We start from the raw sequence: 17,330 nt of genomic DNA, 5'->3' as shown, positions 1-17,330 counted from the left end.
CAAGGAGGCAGCTGCACGCAAGGGTGCTACCGCACCTCCTGACTGCTCGCAAGTTGAGCAACCAATGAAGAAGAGGAAGCTGTGGCTACCATTCCCAAGAGTAGACAATGTGCAGGAACTCCTCAAGTGCATTGCCTCGACACTGCAAAACGGGTCATACCTCTGCTCAGATCTCCCATACCCCTTCACCCCACCCGGCCAGCTTAAGCCTCCCCACCCCCATCAACCGCTCGACCTACGCACATACAGATGGCGTACCATACTAGTGGAAGCAGTCACGAAGAAAGAGTTAGCCACGATTAGCTCATACCCTATTTTCACGCCCTCCCAATGGGACGACGTAGTTGACGTCATAGAATCGTGGGTGTGGGAAGAGCTCCGGTCGGGTAGGAGAAAGAAGAGGCTTCCCGACGACATATTTGCCAGGGAAGAACTCAGACAAAAATTAGGGAAATAACAGGGCCAAGTTCAGTGATGATCACCATGCAAGGCCATCACCAGACGTAGCGGAGACTTGCTGAAACCACCGGCCAGCCATTTAGGCCATTCGCTTTCTACTTCTCTCACTGTCCCTCTCACTATCCTTTAATCTTTCTTTTATTTTAAGAAAAACACAAAAAAAAGGAAAAAAGCCCAAAGTCAAGCAAATACCATAAAGTCAAGAATTTCTCTCCCCAAACCACCATGTCAGAAGGAGAAGCGCCTCACGCACTAGTACTTCATTCCCAGACGAGGACATCTTCCTCCTTGAAGTGTGCGCGCGCGAATTGAGAGACGTGTGTGCCTTGCAACCCAATACCACACTGTCTCTTGTCGTCCGAAAACGTTAGACGTGCTGTTCAGAAGTGATCTACACCCACTCACAGTCTTACGGATTTATGGACAGCACTGCAGGATTCATGGTTTGAATTCCCACCAACACCACTTTAGACTTTTAACTGAGTCCACACCACGTCGTTTGTAGGAGCCCTACACATATATTAGGCAGGAGTACCAGGTTCTTTGGCACTTCACTGTAATTTTTCCTGCAAGATCTGGCCCACACATCTTCCAATGGCTACTACATAACAGAACTTTCCTCCTACTTTACATTTTTTTGATGCCTTCAGGTATAGGCTGCCAGCTGAACCTGGTCACTCGTATCTTCCGAATGACAGTGATTTTGGGAATATAGAGAGGAAACTACAGCATTAACCAGAAATATTTGCCCCAGAACAGCTTTATTGTATTATTGAGAATGTCAGAGTGAAGAAAGGTAAATTTGAAGTACTAAAAATGGATTGTAGTGTCTTCAAAACTACTATGCTACTCGAAAAAGCAATGACTAACAGAAAAGTAAATCTTTCTGGTGAAAAGGTTGAGTGGCTTAAGATTAAGGAAATGAGATTTTCAAAAGAGAAGCCGGAGTACAAATACAGCCACAATGACATGGAAGAACACTCTTCAGTGAATTTAAATAAACGCTTAAAAGCTCGCCACTGTTCTCTCAGTCAAATTACACTACCTACACTGTATCCATTAGGGCACACTCTACGCCCTGAGAAACTGAAAGATATTCATAGCCTTCTAATATACGTATCCCCAACACACCATGAATTCCATAAGGATCTCATAAAAATGGCTGAAGTATCAGAAATTAAGAAGATGAGTAATGGGGAAGCATAAACATCACCTAAAGTATATTCCAATGTTCTCTCGTAATTCCAAAAATTGCTTAATAATGCTGTATTACATAAATGTTGAAATTATATCTGTGTGTTTCAGTTGCCAAATACAAGAAAACTTTACTTCATATTTTGTACTGAAGTGCATTACTGTGCTGTGACAACAAAATAACCTGATGTACATGGATATTTTACATTGTTTCTCTGTAGTTACAAGTTTCAAACTGTTATTAAATAATGTGCTGCAAGGCTCAAAATGCTTGTAAAAGTTTTTCACACCCATTATGCACCAGACCATATGTATATTCATCAATATTTTTGAATAAATCAGTTGCTGTAAATTCATAACTTCAGTCCTTTATTTCTCAAAACTAACTAAATGTCACTTAGTTCATTCTGGCAAAAGACCACTCACTTGTCGTCGTCAGTGACTCACCCCCCCCCCCCCCCTTACAGACTTTTAATAACAAACTTCCAACCTGCACATAGAAACAGATGGATTGGTAGAAACGTTCTCACTCTCCCGCACTCGTACCTAAAATATCGGGTGTTTGAGATGGTTGAAGGCCGAGTGTTTATAGAATTTACACTGAAATTCTTGAGGCACTACATATCCCTCCCCTTAGCTCGAACACGCGATATTTTATACATACTTCTTATGTACAACAATATTACACAAGATGATAATTCTTTATCTTTCAACAGTACCTCTCTTTTTTTACTAATAACCGTGCATATTTTACCACAATTACAAAATGTGAACCTTTGAGTCCATGTTGCAAGTTAGCTCTTTTCAATCCTCAAAAAAAAAAAAAAAAAAAAATTTGTTTTCCGTTCCTCTTCCAATCGTAAATTCCAGGTGCACATAACTCATGAATACTCTACTGCTTTGTTCTTACTTGCCGTTCTATTTTTACTAATAATGTACTTATTCATTACTTATTGTAATCTGGAGGATTTCTGGGTAGAATAAAGTGTTCCCTTCTTCTGACATTTGTAAATCTAAAACGTAAAAATGCTCGTGCTGCATAGAATTCAAACTTACCAGACTCATCCCTTTAAACATGTAACTTCTGTCACAATACTGCCCTTTTTCCCTTTAGGAGCAGTACCTATATCTGACGTGGGTTGATCCTAGGAGTACCCTTTCTCCTTTCCGACGCCCGGGTTCCCGGGTTCGATTCCCGGCAGGGTCAGGGATTTTCTCTGCCTCGTGATGATTGGGTGTTGTGTGCTGTCCTTAGGTTAGTTAGGTTTAAGTAGTTCTAAGTTCTAGGGGACTTATGACCACAGCAGTTGAGTCCCATAGTGCTCAGAGCCATTTGAACCATTTGAACCCTTTCTCCTTCTGTTTTGGTAGGTACGCCTCTTTCTTATTCCTATCCTCCTATGGTACAGGTCAATTCCCTTCTTGGTGCCCCTGTCCATGCAGTATAGCTCAGCTTTTCATAGGTCTGCCTATCCACCCTTTTTCTCATCCAATAAATGTCGAGTGCGCCATCCGTATACTTCTTGAGTAGGCCTCCTGCTTCATTGCCCTAGCATACATCTTTACGAATACTATACTTAAATATTCTCTGGTAAAATTACAAATCTACTTGACACTTCTATTCCACTTTCTCATACTTCATCTAATACCCTAGAGTCCTCTTTCACTCCTCACTTTCACCATATAAACAGATATCATGTCCACACATAATAGATACTGTGTATACCTAATTTACCAACTCCCAGTAGGTACTATGCCTTTCCTCAAAGGACTAGCATGGCACATGTAAACATATTTTTGAAAGCAATGCAGAACCATCACACATAAACAATGTAATATGTGTATCGACTCAGATGTACGCAACAAAAAAATAACGATGCAGAACCGTCACATATCAACAATGTAATATGTGCATCGACTCAGATGCATATATATCATTATTCCCCAAATCCCTTGGCGGTTTTGGCATCACTTCAGGTTTCTAATTCGTAATTCTCCTGTTTGTGTTTAAGTGTATCTTTGTGTGTATGTAGATGTACGTTTGTGTATCCTGATTCTTTGGCCGATTTATATGAAATAAGATGAAGGTTATTGGAAACCATGGAAAATAAGGACTTCAGCGAGAAGTATATGCATAAGGAAAGAGGGAAAGATAGACTGGTACTCAAATGAGAAGTAAGAAAGGAAAAAGTAGAACTGGTTGCTAAGATTGAAGAAGAGAAAGAAGATAGCCGCAAAGACAGGAAACCCTTCCCACCCCACTTCCCCAGGATCCCTACTTCGCCGGTACTTGAGTGGGAAGTCGGAGGAGGTATGATGTTAAACATCTCCTACAGAACGGACATTCTCACCTTCACCTTCGAAGCCCCCAAAGAAAAGTCTTTGCAACACCTATGGAATGGCAAATGGTGAAGAATCAGTTACACTTGTCCGCAAGGGTTGTCTGAAAGGTGGAGTGTGTGATTAGTGTTACTCGTGCTTGTACTTGTACTACTCACCCCTTCCAAAAGTGATACAACCCCTCCCATTTACATTGTATCTCACAAAGGATAAAAATTATTTATCATGTTATCACAATTATGTAATAATTCATATAAACTTCCATTTTCTATTAATCTAATATTCCTTGATTACTCTCAAAGAACAACTTAGGCAAAATTAAGATGTAACTATACTCTGATGCTGGGATTCGAGACCACCACTGACTAGAGAGGAGCATGCAGGCTACTTAAATACTAACAGCACTGACAACTGAGTACTGAGAACACAGACTGTTCTGGATGTAATTGCAGATATATCAAATCTGAATTCAACTGCTTCTAAGGAGCATATTATGAGAACAGTACTAGGTCTGTCAGTCCTGACTCGATATAACAACAAAATTCCTCGAGTTGATGACATAGCATGGAACAGAAGCCTGTGTAACCCATCTGAGACCACGAATAGTGATACGATCACTGATTGCTATTATTACAACAAACAGTATGGCCTTTCAGCAGCCATTGCTTGTCAGCCAAGTAAAGACAAGGATGCAGAAGCAATAGGATAATAGGATAGCATAAGAATTCAAGAATAGATTACAGAATAGTTTAAGATTTGAAGGGAATTCGGTGCAGGAAATAATAGTACAGAAGAAACACCGAAAACAACTAGGGATCCGACGGTCATCACTCCGCCCGTTAACACAGAACGTTAATGTCCCTGGGAGACAGATGTGACTAGGCCCAGATCCCATGGATCTGATATTAACCTCACCTGAGCAAATGCAAACTGGTACTTTTCGTTAAATTTTGTGCGAAAGCCTGCCCACAACAAAACAATCACCACTTTAGTAGGTAAAACAACAATAGGTAAATTTATTTTATTTTGTACTCTGTCATGGAGAAGTTTGAATTCTTCGCACAAGTCGTCTATGACATTGCTATTATCATTAGGTTTGGAAAAAGCTACAGTGAAAACGTTTCTGGAGATTATACTCTCGGTAATTTCTCGATATATAATTATCTCAAAAGCTTCCACCAGACTACTTACATTTATAATGTCAAAATTGACTAATTTATCCCTGACATTACGTCTTACATTATTTACTAGCGAACTAACAACGTGTGTAGTAACAGCTCGTATACTGACACATGGAATTTTCGATTGAATAATCGATATTAATTCCTTAAGCTGGTATGTACTCTCTCCCAAAGTATTCATTTCCTGTCTTACAGAATTAAATTCAATGTTAAATACATTTTCACAAGATTTTAATGTTTCATTAAGATTGGGTTCTTTATCATTATATTTGACACTGCATTCAGTCTCCAAAGTAACTATGCCTCTGCATAGACTCCTTGCTTTGAGCTTCTGTTTTGACAGGCAACAAACCAATTCCTGTCATCTGAATATTTAAAGTTTCATTCTGTCTCTGATTAAATTCAGTACATAGTTAATTAAAGTGAGTATTCAAAGAACTAGCGAGTTCACTCTTTCAACCTAACTTCAGATGTTCTACCTTATCATTTAAAGAGTCAAATTCAGTCTTTAATAGAGCTACATTCGCTGCTACTGTTCAAGGTTTCACTCTGAGCATTTAAAATAAAATTTACTAACTTTATTTGTCTCCTTAGGGCTTCATTCTCAGCATTTAATTTTTCACGTAGAGTGGCTGAATCCGCCTTCTGGTCATCCAACTTAGCACTTTGGTCATCTAATCTAGCATTTAGTTGAATATTTACTGAGTCTAACTTTGGACTTAGTCCTTTGAATAAATTTGCTACTTACGTCCAGTCTGGCGTGTCAATATTCACTGTCATGGACATGATTAGTTCTGAAGTTTGTTGTTGTTCTTGATACATAATTTTATTGATTTTAGACCTAGTAATCATTTAAAAGAAAATTCACCCTTTGAGTATAATAAATACACTAAAAGTTCATTATTCACTGGTCTCCTCAACTTTTATAAAAAAATATTGTTTTTCGCTCACCCAGCGTAGAGTTATAGGTACGTTGGTGAGCGAATGTGTATTCAGCGCCGGAGGACAGCACTGGCGCCACGGCATCGGTAGTTAGCTTCAGCGTCGTCGTCGGCGAGCGGCTGGTACAGTCGGTGTCGGTGACTGGTTACTACGCCGGCGTCGGAGCGATGTACGTGTGTGAAGACTGCGTACTCTCCACACTCGATCTTCTTATTCGAAAAGTTGAGGTCTTCTCTCCAGTTTTCTTTGCTATTACTATCTCACATCTTTTACAACATTGCACTCGCAACTTTCTTCCATTTGTTTATTGGACTCAATACGATTTCTGGAAACAGTTCTTGTATCTTGTTAGGCCTGGTTGCTAGGGCAATACGTAATATCTTCTTTCCGTTTCTGTTTTTAAATCCCCGTTTTCTTCGGATCCTGTCACTCAGGTCGCCATGTTCTAACGTTTTCGGACAACAGAAAATAATAAAGTTTGGAAGGTAGGAGACGAGGTACTGGCAGAAGTAAAGCTGTGAGTACCGGGCGTGAGTCGTGCTTCGGTAGCTCAGTTGGTAGAGCACTTGCCCGCGAAAGGCAAAGGTCCCGAGTTCGAGTCTCGGTCGGGCACACAGTTTTAATCTGCCAGGAAGTTTCAGAAAATAATATCTTCTTATTTATGTAATCTATAGATCACATATGTGAAATTTAGTGTCAATGTACTTATTGATTAACGATGTACTGTAACTGCTATGCAGAACAAAATTCTCTTCTTAGACATATACATATCTTCGTCGTCTCACTTGTATATCGAGCTCTATAAATAGTTAAGTACATTGAGACATAAGAGTTGGTTTAAAAACCGTATGAAAATATAAACATGCGTCTTGACTTCTCCGAGTGCAAGACGTGAAATAATTTAAAAGCCTCTAGTCTCAAGCGAGTCCAATACATGTGCATAGCACTCTATATTAAACTGTTCAATAGTCTTTTTTACAATCACCACAGTCACTAACACATGAAAGAATATGACATAATTATTCTTTGATTTCTCCTCACGTCTTCTGTACGCTGGCGGCAAACACTTGTCGTCGTCAGTAACACGCCCCTATTAGTCTTCTAATAACAAAGTTCCGACCTGCACATAAAAACAGGTGGATCGGTAGAAAAGTTCTCACTCTCCCGCACTCGTACTTAAAATATCGGGTGTTCGAGACGGTTGAAGGCCGAGTGTTTCTAGAATTTAAACCGAAATTCTTGAGGCACTACACACATTGCAAGACATCCCATATACGCTCTATAACGTTGATGTCTGGGGAATCTGGTGGCCAGCGGAAGTGTTTAAACTCAGAAGAGTGTTCCTGGAGTCACTCTGTACCAATTCTGGACGTGTGTGGTGTTGCATTGTCCTGCTAGAATTGCCAAGTCCATCGGAATGCACAATGGACATGAATGGTTGCAGGTGATCAGATAGAATGCTTGCATACGTGTCACCTGTCAGAATTGTATCTAGCTGTATTGGAGGTCCCATATCACTCCAACTGCCCATGCCCCACACAATTACAGAGCCTCCACCAGCTTGAACAGTCCCCTGCTGATACGCAGGGTTCACGGAATCATGAGGCTGTCTCCATACCCATACACGTCTATCCACTAGATACAATTTGTAACGAGATTCGTCCAACCAGACAACACGTTTCCAGTCATCAACAGTCTATGGTCGGCGCTGACAGACGTAGGCGAGGCATAAAGCTTTGTATCGTGCAGTCATCAAGGTTACATGAGTGGGCCTTCAGCTCCGAAAGCCCATATCGATGATGGTTCACACACTGACACTTGTTGATGTCCCAGCATTGAAAAATCCAGTTATAATAATAATGTCGTGTGACGACGGCCTCCCGTCGGGTAGACCGTTCGCCTGGTGCAAGTCTCTCGATTTGACGCCACCTCGGCTACTTGCGCGTCGATGGGGATGACATGATGATGATTAGGACAACTCAACAGCCAGTCCCTGAGCGGAGAAAATCTCCGACCCAGCCGGGAATCGAACCTGGGCCCTTAGGATTGACATTCTGTCGCGCTGAGCAGCTACCGGGGGTGGACGAAAAATCCAGTGATTTGCAGAAAAATTGGACTTCTGTCAACATTGAACGATTCTCTTTGGTTGTTGCTGGTTCCATTCTTGCAGGGTCTTTTTCTAGCTGCAGTGATGTCGGAGATCTAATGTTTTACCTGATTGCTGATATTCTCAGTACACTCATGAAATGGTCGTACGGAAAAATCCCCACTTTATCGCTACCTCCAAGATGCTGTGTCCCGTGGCTCGTGCGCCGACTATAACACCACGTTCAAACTCACTTAAATCTTGATAACCGCCATTGTAGCATCAGTAACCGATCTATCAGCTGCACCAGGCACTTGTCTTATGAGGGTGAGTCAAATGAAAACCTTAAATTTGTAATAACAAATCGAAATTTCGTGTTGTTATCCTGTAAGTTGGTAAGCGTGCTACAAACAGCGTGCAGAATGGCCTGTAGGTGTCAGCATAGTGCAGATGCACACATACCGACGCAGTATCAATATAAAGATGGCCGCCTCACTTGCGACTTGCACCAGGGAAGAACAGCGTTCTGTTATTCGGTTTTTGCGTGGTGAAGCTGTGAAATCTATTGAAATTCATTGACGAATGAAGGTTCAGTACGGTGATGCATGTTTGTCGCAGTAGCAAGTCTACGAATGGAGTAGGAAGTTCGCAAATGGTATGACTTCAGTGGAAAATGCTCCTCGTCCAGGTCAGGCACAACGAGCTGTGACTCCACAGAACATTGCTGCAGGTGAAGCCACAGAGAAGGAAAACCTCCGAGTGTCACTGAATGACTTTTCAGCATTTTTACGGATTAGCCATGGGTCAGCACTCCACACTGTGCGTAATGTGCTCCAGCTTCACAAAGTGTCTGCAAGATGTGTGCCACGGCAGCTGACTCCTGAAATGAGAGAACGACGTGTTGATGCTTGTGCGCTTTGAACGAGAAGCTGATGTCTTCCTTGCAACAGTTGTTATTGGAGACGAAACCTGGGTTCACTTCCACCAAACGGAAACGAAGAGAGCGAGCCAGGAATGGCGCCATTCCTCATCACCAAAACCAAAGAAGTTTCGAACAGAGCCATCAGCAGGGACGGTTGTGCTGACTCTCTTTTGGGATGGAAAAGGCGTCATTTTGGAGTATTACATGCCTAGAGGGACTACTGTCACCAGTGCATCATACACAGATCTCCTAAAAAATCATCTGATCCTGCAATCAAATCAAAGCAACGTGGATTGCTGTCAGCAGGTGTCCTTTTGCAACATGAAAATGCAAGGCCCCTCACCGCCCATACAACAGTTGGCCACAGACCCGCATTTTGAGTGTCTTCCTCATCCACTATACTCACCAGACCTTGCCTCAAATGATTTTCATATGTATGAACCACTCAAAGACGCAATGGGAGGGAAGAAGTTCCATTCTGATGAAGAGGTACGCCACACTGTGCATGAGTGGTTGCGCAGACTACCAACAGAATTTTTTTTCTATAGGAATTTATGCACTTTGTAAGCACTGGAGGACTTGCATTGAGCGTGGGGAGATTATGTTGAAAAGTGATACAGCTTTGTGCCACTTCTGCACAATCAATAATATGTAAATAATATTTAAGGTTTTCATTTGACTCACCCTCGTATATAGGCGTTGCTGATTGCAGTGCCATATTATGCCTATTTACATAACTCTGTATTTGAATACGCTTGCCTACACCAGATTCTTTGGCGCTTCGCTGTAGGTGACAGGACCAGATCACAAGTTATAACAAGCCCAGTGCACGTCAAGTGATAGAGGCTGTAGGATCATTGTGCAAGAGTTTTACAAAGCGGGGTCATGTTATGATAGTGGATGCAGCTGGAAACAGTACTGATAGGGATCTGGGGTACAATATTGAGTGTGACCTGGTAAAAATAGCATGTGCAGTGAACCATACAAATGTTGGCTTCATTCCTGCTTCCATGGAGTGTGATTGGCCCCAATTTAACAGCTCTGTCGGGATGGTCAACATGGAGTTAGATCAGTCACGTTGGGGGGGGGGGGGGCTGCTTCTTCAGGCATAGACTTGGTTTCTGTTGGTGCTGTTGGTAGGTGGGACTTCACAAGGCATGGCCAGCATCTCAATGGTAAAGGGAATGGTAAACTGGCCAGGATGATGGCAAAATATTTAAGGGGGAGGGAGAGACTGAAACTCGTAAGAGTATCTGTTTTTTAGGCTAAAATCAGTGTCCAATGATTCGAAATTGTATGAAATTAAGCTTAATGAGAAGCTCAGAGAGGCGGTACTAGAGATGTTAAAATATAGCAATATTATCATTAAAGTACTGTAAAAAATAGTGGTAGTACATCACAAAATTATCATAAAAGTTCAGTTCAGTGAGAAATAATGTTGGTATATTGCACCAGAATATCAGAGGATTAAAAAACAAAGTAGAGGAGCTTCTTCTTCGTTTAGAAACTGAGGGTGGAATAGATGTGCTGTGCCTCTCTGAACACCATATAGTCACAGATTGGAAAAGGTAAATGTAGGTGGATATAAGCTTTGAGCACATGAAAGTAGAGACATTATAGAGAGAGGAGTAGTTGCCACATATGTTTAAACTTATCATAGCACGAAAAATTTAGAAAGTAAAAAAAAGTGTAGAGCAGCATACAGAACCTGTGAGCTTAAACTAAATAATTGTACTATTATAATCATAGCTGTGTGTAGATCCACATTGGGAAATTTTCAGCTATTTGTGAGAAACTTGCATACTGTTTTGTGCTATCTGTCAGACAGAGGGAAGCAAATTGTTGGTGGGGATTTTTTGATAAAATCTGATAAAATGTGTGACCCTGAAGTATTACTTAGTTCTTTCAATTTATTTGATACCAGTTATTGATTTTCCTACTCAGGTAGTAGAGGAAAGCAGCACACTGATATATAATTTTTTATAGACCAAGATAAATTTAATCAAAGTAAAACTTTACCTGTGAAGAATGGTCTTTCTGATCATATTGCACAGGTACACTGAAGCCCCAAAGAAACTGGTGTAGGTATGTGTATTCAAATACAAGGATATGTAAACAGGCAGAATATGGTGCTGTGGTCGGCAATGCCTATATAAGACAAAAAGTGTCTCTTGCAGTTGTTAGGTTGGTTACTGCTATTACAATAGCAGGTTATCAAGATTTAAATGAGTCTGAACATGGTGTTATAGTCGGCACATGAGAGATGGCACACAGCATCTCCGAGGTAGTGATGAAATGGGGATTTTGCCATGCGACCATTTCCTGAATGTACCATGAATATCAGGAATCCTGTAAAACATCAAATTTTCGACATCGCTGTGGCTGGAAAAAGATCCTGCAAAAACGGGACAAATGACGACTGAAGAGAATCATTCAATGTGACAGAAGTGCAAGCCGTCTGCAAATTGCTGCAGATTTCAATGCTGGGCCATCAGCAAGTATCAGTGTGCGAACCATTCAATGAAACATCATCGATATGGGATTTGGAGCCGAAGGCCCACTCATGTACCCTTGATGACTGCACGACACAAAGCTTTACGTTTCGCCTGGGCCTGTCAAGACCGACTTTGGACTGTTGATGACTGGAAACGTGTTGTCTGGTTGGACGAATCTCGTTGGAAATTGTATCTAGTGGATAGACGTGTACGTGTATGGAGACAACCTCATGACTCCATGGACCCTGCGTATCAGCAGGGGACTGTTCAAGCTGGTGGAGGCTCTGTAATTGTGTGGGGCATGTGCAGTTGGAGAGATATGGGACCCCCGATACATCTATATACTATTCTGACAGGTGACAAGTATCAAGCATTCTACCTGATCACCTGCATCCATTCGTGTCTATTGTGCATTCCGATAGATTTGGGCAATTCCAGTGGGACAATGCAACATCCCACATGTCCAGAATTGCTACAGAGTGGCTCCAGGAACAATCTTCTGAGCTTAAACACTTCCGCTGGCCACCAAACTCCCCAGACATGAACATATTGAGCATATCTGGGATTTCTTGCAACTTGCTGTTGAGAAGAGATCTTGACCCCCCTGTACTCTTACGGATTTATGGACAGCCCTGCAGGATTCATGGTGTCAATACCCTCCAGCACTACTTCATATATTAGTTGAGTCCATGCCACATGGTTTTACAGCAGGTGTACCAGTTTCATTGGCCCTTCAGTGTAGTTACAGTATGTGAATAGCTCCAGACAGAAATGCAAAACAGCAATTTTATGGAGAACCTGCAACAGTTAAGTCTCAGATGAAGTGTGCAGGGAACCTCATGCTAATTTAAAATTTAACCTCTTTCATGACACCTTTGTGATTATATTTGAAAACAGTTTCTCTAAGAAAACAGTGAAACATAATTGTAAGACGTCATCTAAAAAGCCATGGCTTTTTGTAAATAGAAATCGGAAATGTATCTTATAGCTAGAGGGAGTAATATTTTTGAACAAACATTATAAAAACTACTGCATTGTATTAAGAAAAGTTAATAGAAAGTCCAGAAATATGTGCATTATGTCTGAGGTTAGCACCTTTGATGATAAAATGAAAATAATTTGGCATAGTATTAAAAGGGAAACAGGACAACTGAGAGTGCAGGGAGACCGTATTTCTACTGAACTCGATGAAAAGTTTGTTAACAAAAAGTCCAAGATTGAAACTATTATTAGTAATAATTTTTGAAGTGTTGGAGAGAAAATAGGATCCAGCTGTTCGTTAGAAAATGCAAGGCTGTGTATGAAAGAGGCAATAACTATGCAATTTGATAAAATTGAAATTCAACCCACCCCTCTTACTGAAATTAGGAGACTAATAAGTTCAGTCAGAAGTAAAAGCTAGCATGGAATTGGTGGCATGTCCAACAGAGTACTGATGGCAATGGATAATTAGCATTCTCAGCCATACAGGTAGTAGCTCAGTGAAACAGGACTTTTTCTGAATAGACTGAAATACGCTATTGTTAAAACATTGCTTAAAAAAGGGAATAGTTCTGATGCTAACAACTACCACCCAGTCTCACCTCTGACAGCTTTAGCCAAAATTCTTAAATAAGTAATGTATCAACAGTAGCTTTACATATTTGTAAAAATGAAGTACTAACAAAATGTTAGTTTGGCTTTCAGAACAGATTTTCAACAGAAAATGCTATACATGCTTTCACTGAACAAATAATAAATGCTCTGAATAATCAAACATCACCCATTGGGATTTTTTTAATGATCTCTCGTAGGCTTTTGGCTGTGTGAAAACGAAATTCTTCTAGGTAAGCTTAAATATTGTGGTATGATTGGATCAGTGCACAAATGAAAGAATACAGAAGGTTAAAATTAACAGTACAGATAAAATGCAAAAATCAGCAAAGTCGTCTAAGTGGAGAGGTACCAAGAATGGTGTCCCACAGGGTTCACTCTAGGATCCCTTATTGTTCCTAATATAAATAAGTTAGCTGAGGAAATTGTAAATAACGCCTTTCAGAAAATTAAGTTGTTCTCTGCAAATGGACTCTCACCTAAGTTTGCGAAAAGACAGTCTATACAGGTCTGAACAGTAAATAGCATAGCGCCATTGATAAATATAGACTTTGAACAGAAGTATGTTGCTAAGGCAGAGTGCTCAAAATTCTTGGGTGTTTGCAGTGACGAAAAACTGAATTGGAAGAAACACATTGATGGCCTCCTGAAATTTTTAGGTTCAGCTGCTGTTAGGGTTATCGTAATATTTAGTGATAAACATAACAGTAAAAATGCCTATTTTTATTCACTGCTTTCATATGGCATCACATTTTGAGGTAATTCACCATTAAGAGAGAAAGTATTTATTGTACAATAGTGTGAAATCAGAATAATAGCTGGGGCCACCCAAGATCACCTTGCAGACAATTATTTAAGGAACTCAGGGTATTAATAGCACTTTCGTAATACATGTATTCACTTACGAAATTTGTTGTTAATACCCCAAGACAATTCAAAAATAACAGCAAAGTACTTAGCTACAACACAATAAGAAGTCATGATCTTCACTATTCCGAGTTAATTCTGGGTTTGGCACAGAAAGGGGTGAATTATGCTGCCACAAAAATCTTTGCACCCATAACAAATAGCATTAAAAGTCTGACAGATAGCCAGTCAGCATTTAAAAAAAATTTAAATAGTTTCTGAATGACAACTCCTTCTACTCAATAGATGAGTTTTAAGATATGATGTAGCGACGGAAAAAACAGGGGGAAAATTATATAGTGTAAAGAAAATTTATGTTAAGCTGACACATTCCACATCATTACTAAATCTCGTATTTATGATCTATGGAACAAGTATTAATGTAACGTAATGCAATCTGGTCTGTCTGCTAGTTGCCACAGCAGTCTTCACGCCTGACGTCATGGTCTGATGGTGTAACATGCTTGCGGCAGTCAGTGTGTCAAGTAAAATGTTCCAATATGAATTAAACATACTATTGTCAGCAGCAACCAGCAAATTATACTGTGAATAATACAGTTTATCTCGATACACTATGAATAAGAAACGGGCGTTCCTAAGTAAGTACCATTTTGAGGTCTTGCCACTGGCTGTACCGTGGTTGGAATATGGCGCGTGCGCGCTGTATTGGAAAGCAACAAATGCCACTACAGAATCATTCGAATTTCTGCCCATTTACGTTTGTGACTATTTGAAATGCCTCCTCCGATTGAGAATCCTGCCGACTGAGAAATGCCCACTGTGAATCGTTTTCTTACAAGAGAATGGGCCAATCTGACATGTCGAACCCTACCCTGAAATTTTTCACTCAGGAAGAATACACTGAAAGAAATGCACTGTCTAAATTTGAGGTGCTAAGGCGTACTAAAAATATTTTTTTAATATTTCTATTACTTTTGCCGCACGAAGAACCGCTTATAGCTGCGGTTTGTAAAGCCCTTCTTGCCCAGCAACGAAATCACCGAATGAGCAGACGCAGCTGTGAGAAGAGAGCGTAGCGCGAAGTCGAAAGTATAACAGACACGAATTTTAAGCACTTAAACCACTCCAAAATTGTCTCAAATCATTAATGTTTTGAATAATTTGCTGTCTGTATGGTCAGCTAAACTGTTGCGGATGTAATTGTTACACAAGTGACTTGCAGAGGAAAGAAAATAAAGGCGGTATGTGATGTTACATTAAATACGATTTACATCAATCGGGACCTTAATATGCTCACATTAAATTTTTTATAACAATTCCTGTAGCACCATTTTTATGATAATTTTTTAACAATGTATATTTTATTAACAATGAAGCTGTTCGTTATTTATTCCCTGAACTTGTCACAGAAATGAGAAGTGGCTATTGGATGACGAAAACCAACATTTTGGTTACACCAGACTAAAGAAAAATTAATGCGTTCAGGAACTTCGCACTAAATATTAGTTTTCTTCATATAGAATTGGGATGGAGTAAGAAATTGATAGTGGACTTGTTCTGCATACTGTGCCGTATAACAAGCAAAGTTGATCAAATTCATAAAAGCTGGTGATGCAAACTGTAATGCACAAATGACTTCAAGTTCAACAATAAAACCGAAATGATACAAATCTATCGGAAGTTATATCGTCCGACAGTTTATTGAAAGATGCTTTTTACACTGTCGAAAAATTTGTCTAGAGACTGAAGCACACTATTAAGTTTCCAGTGGAATGAGAATTATATTAACAATCTTTCCGCCGTCGTTCGAAAGAAAGAGGTTTCGTTAGGCTCAGGCCAACCGTCCAACAGAAGCAATGAACTATTTTTTTGCAACTGGTAAGAAGACGTTCCGGATGTAATATTGAAAATTATTTTACTACTTCGAATACAAGCTTTTTGGCACCGAATCTGACTTTTTTTTCGCTCGAAAAGATAAAGTGCGGTTTGCTGATTTTATACACAGCAAGAAACTTGGTATTCGCGTCAGCTACGAATTCCCCTAGGGTATTACCTATCAATGACATCTTCTTTGAATGTTTACTTGAAGTAAACTCTGTAATTTTGCGACTTCCTTTTCTGCATAATTTCCTGAACCTTGTAAGCTGGGTCGAAGAAGTCTGGAAGTCAGTGTCCATACCACTTGCAATTCAGAGAACTCAATCGCAGTGCATTGACTCTCACAGGCAGTCTATATATTTCCAGTGCTGAATGTTTCAAATAGTTTTTCCTTCACGCTTTTGCGAGTTTCATTTTGGCGCTATTTCGTACATGCTTTAAATCTTTCTTCCATTTATACAACACACAATCATATTTTATGGAATGAAACTGGCTTTTCACGCAGCCTAACTTTATGTGTTTTCTTCATTTAACCAAATAATTTACATCCCTTTTTTTGTCACTGAGAGCTGTTACTGTAAATGTTCTCTTTGGGTCTGGAAGGTATGATATTGTTGTTCTGGACTTTAATTAGCTCAACAGTCATTGGTCGAACCACAATCTATGGAATCTTCAGAGTTATTTCCAGTTACTTCTAATGATTTCACAATTTCTATGAAATGTTGACATCATTCGAATGAATGTCCAGGACACTAACTAGTACCGGTACATGAACTCATGTAGGTATTCAGAAGAAGATAATTTTTCGATTACATAGCGTGTTCTTTATATGTCATCTTTGAAAAGTTGGAAAAATTAATTGGGTTCCACATTACCATGAAACTCTGCACCCTGCACAGAGACTGTTACTATTAGCAAGAATATATGTAGGTACAAAAAAATATCAGCGTTATCTGCATTGTTAACTCTAACGATGCCACAGAGGCAATTGCTAATTATTCTGGATATTAAATGAGTTGCAGACTCGAGCGAATAGTAAATGTGTCAGACAAAGTATCAAGGGAAACTGAAATTCGCTTTACAAATTACGATTGCGTTGTGCCGTATTATCTGCTCACCAATGTGTCGTCAACCAAGTGTAAGTGTCTGCCATGTTGTGCATGTGTTGTCTGCTACAACTAGGTTAGGGATGTACATAGACTGGTGAGGTAAGACATTATGACCTCCTGCTTTATAGCTTGTTTGTGCATCTTTGGAACGAAATACATCACCTATTCTGTATATCAGGATCCAACAGTTTGTTGGTTGGTTTATGGAGGTATGTGGCTGTAGATTTCTGTGCACAGGTCACGTAATTCGCGTAAATAGTGGGC

Source organism: Schistocerca americana, chromosome 8 (genome assembly GCF_021461395.2).
Source record: "Schistocerca americana isolate TAMUIC-IGC-003095 chromosome 8, iqSchAmer2.1, whole genome shotgun sequence".
NCBI classification, from domain to species: domain Eukaryota; kingdom Metazoa; phylum Arthropoda; class Insecta; order Orthoptera; family Acrididae; genus Schistocerca; species Schistocerca americana.
Note: the sequence above shows the minus strand (reverse complement) of the source record.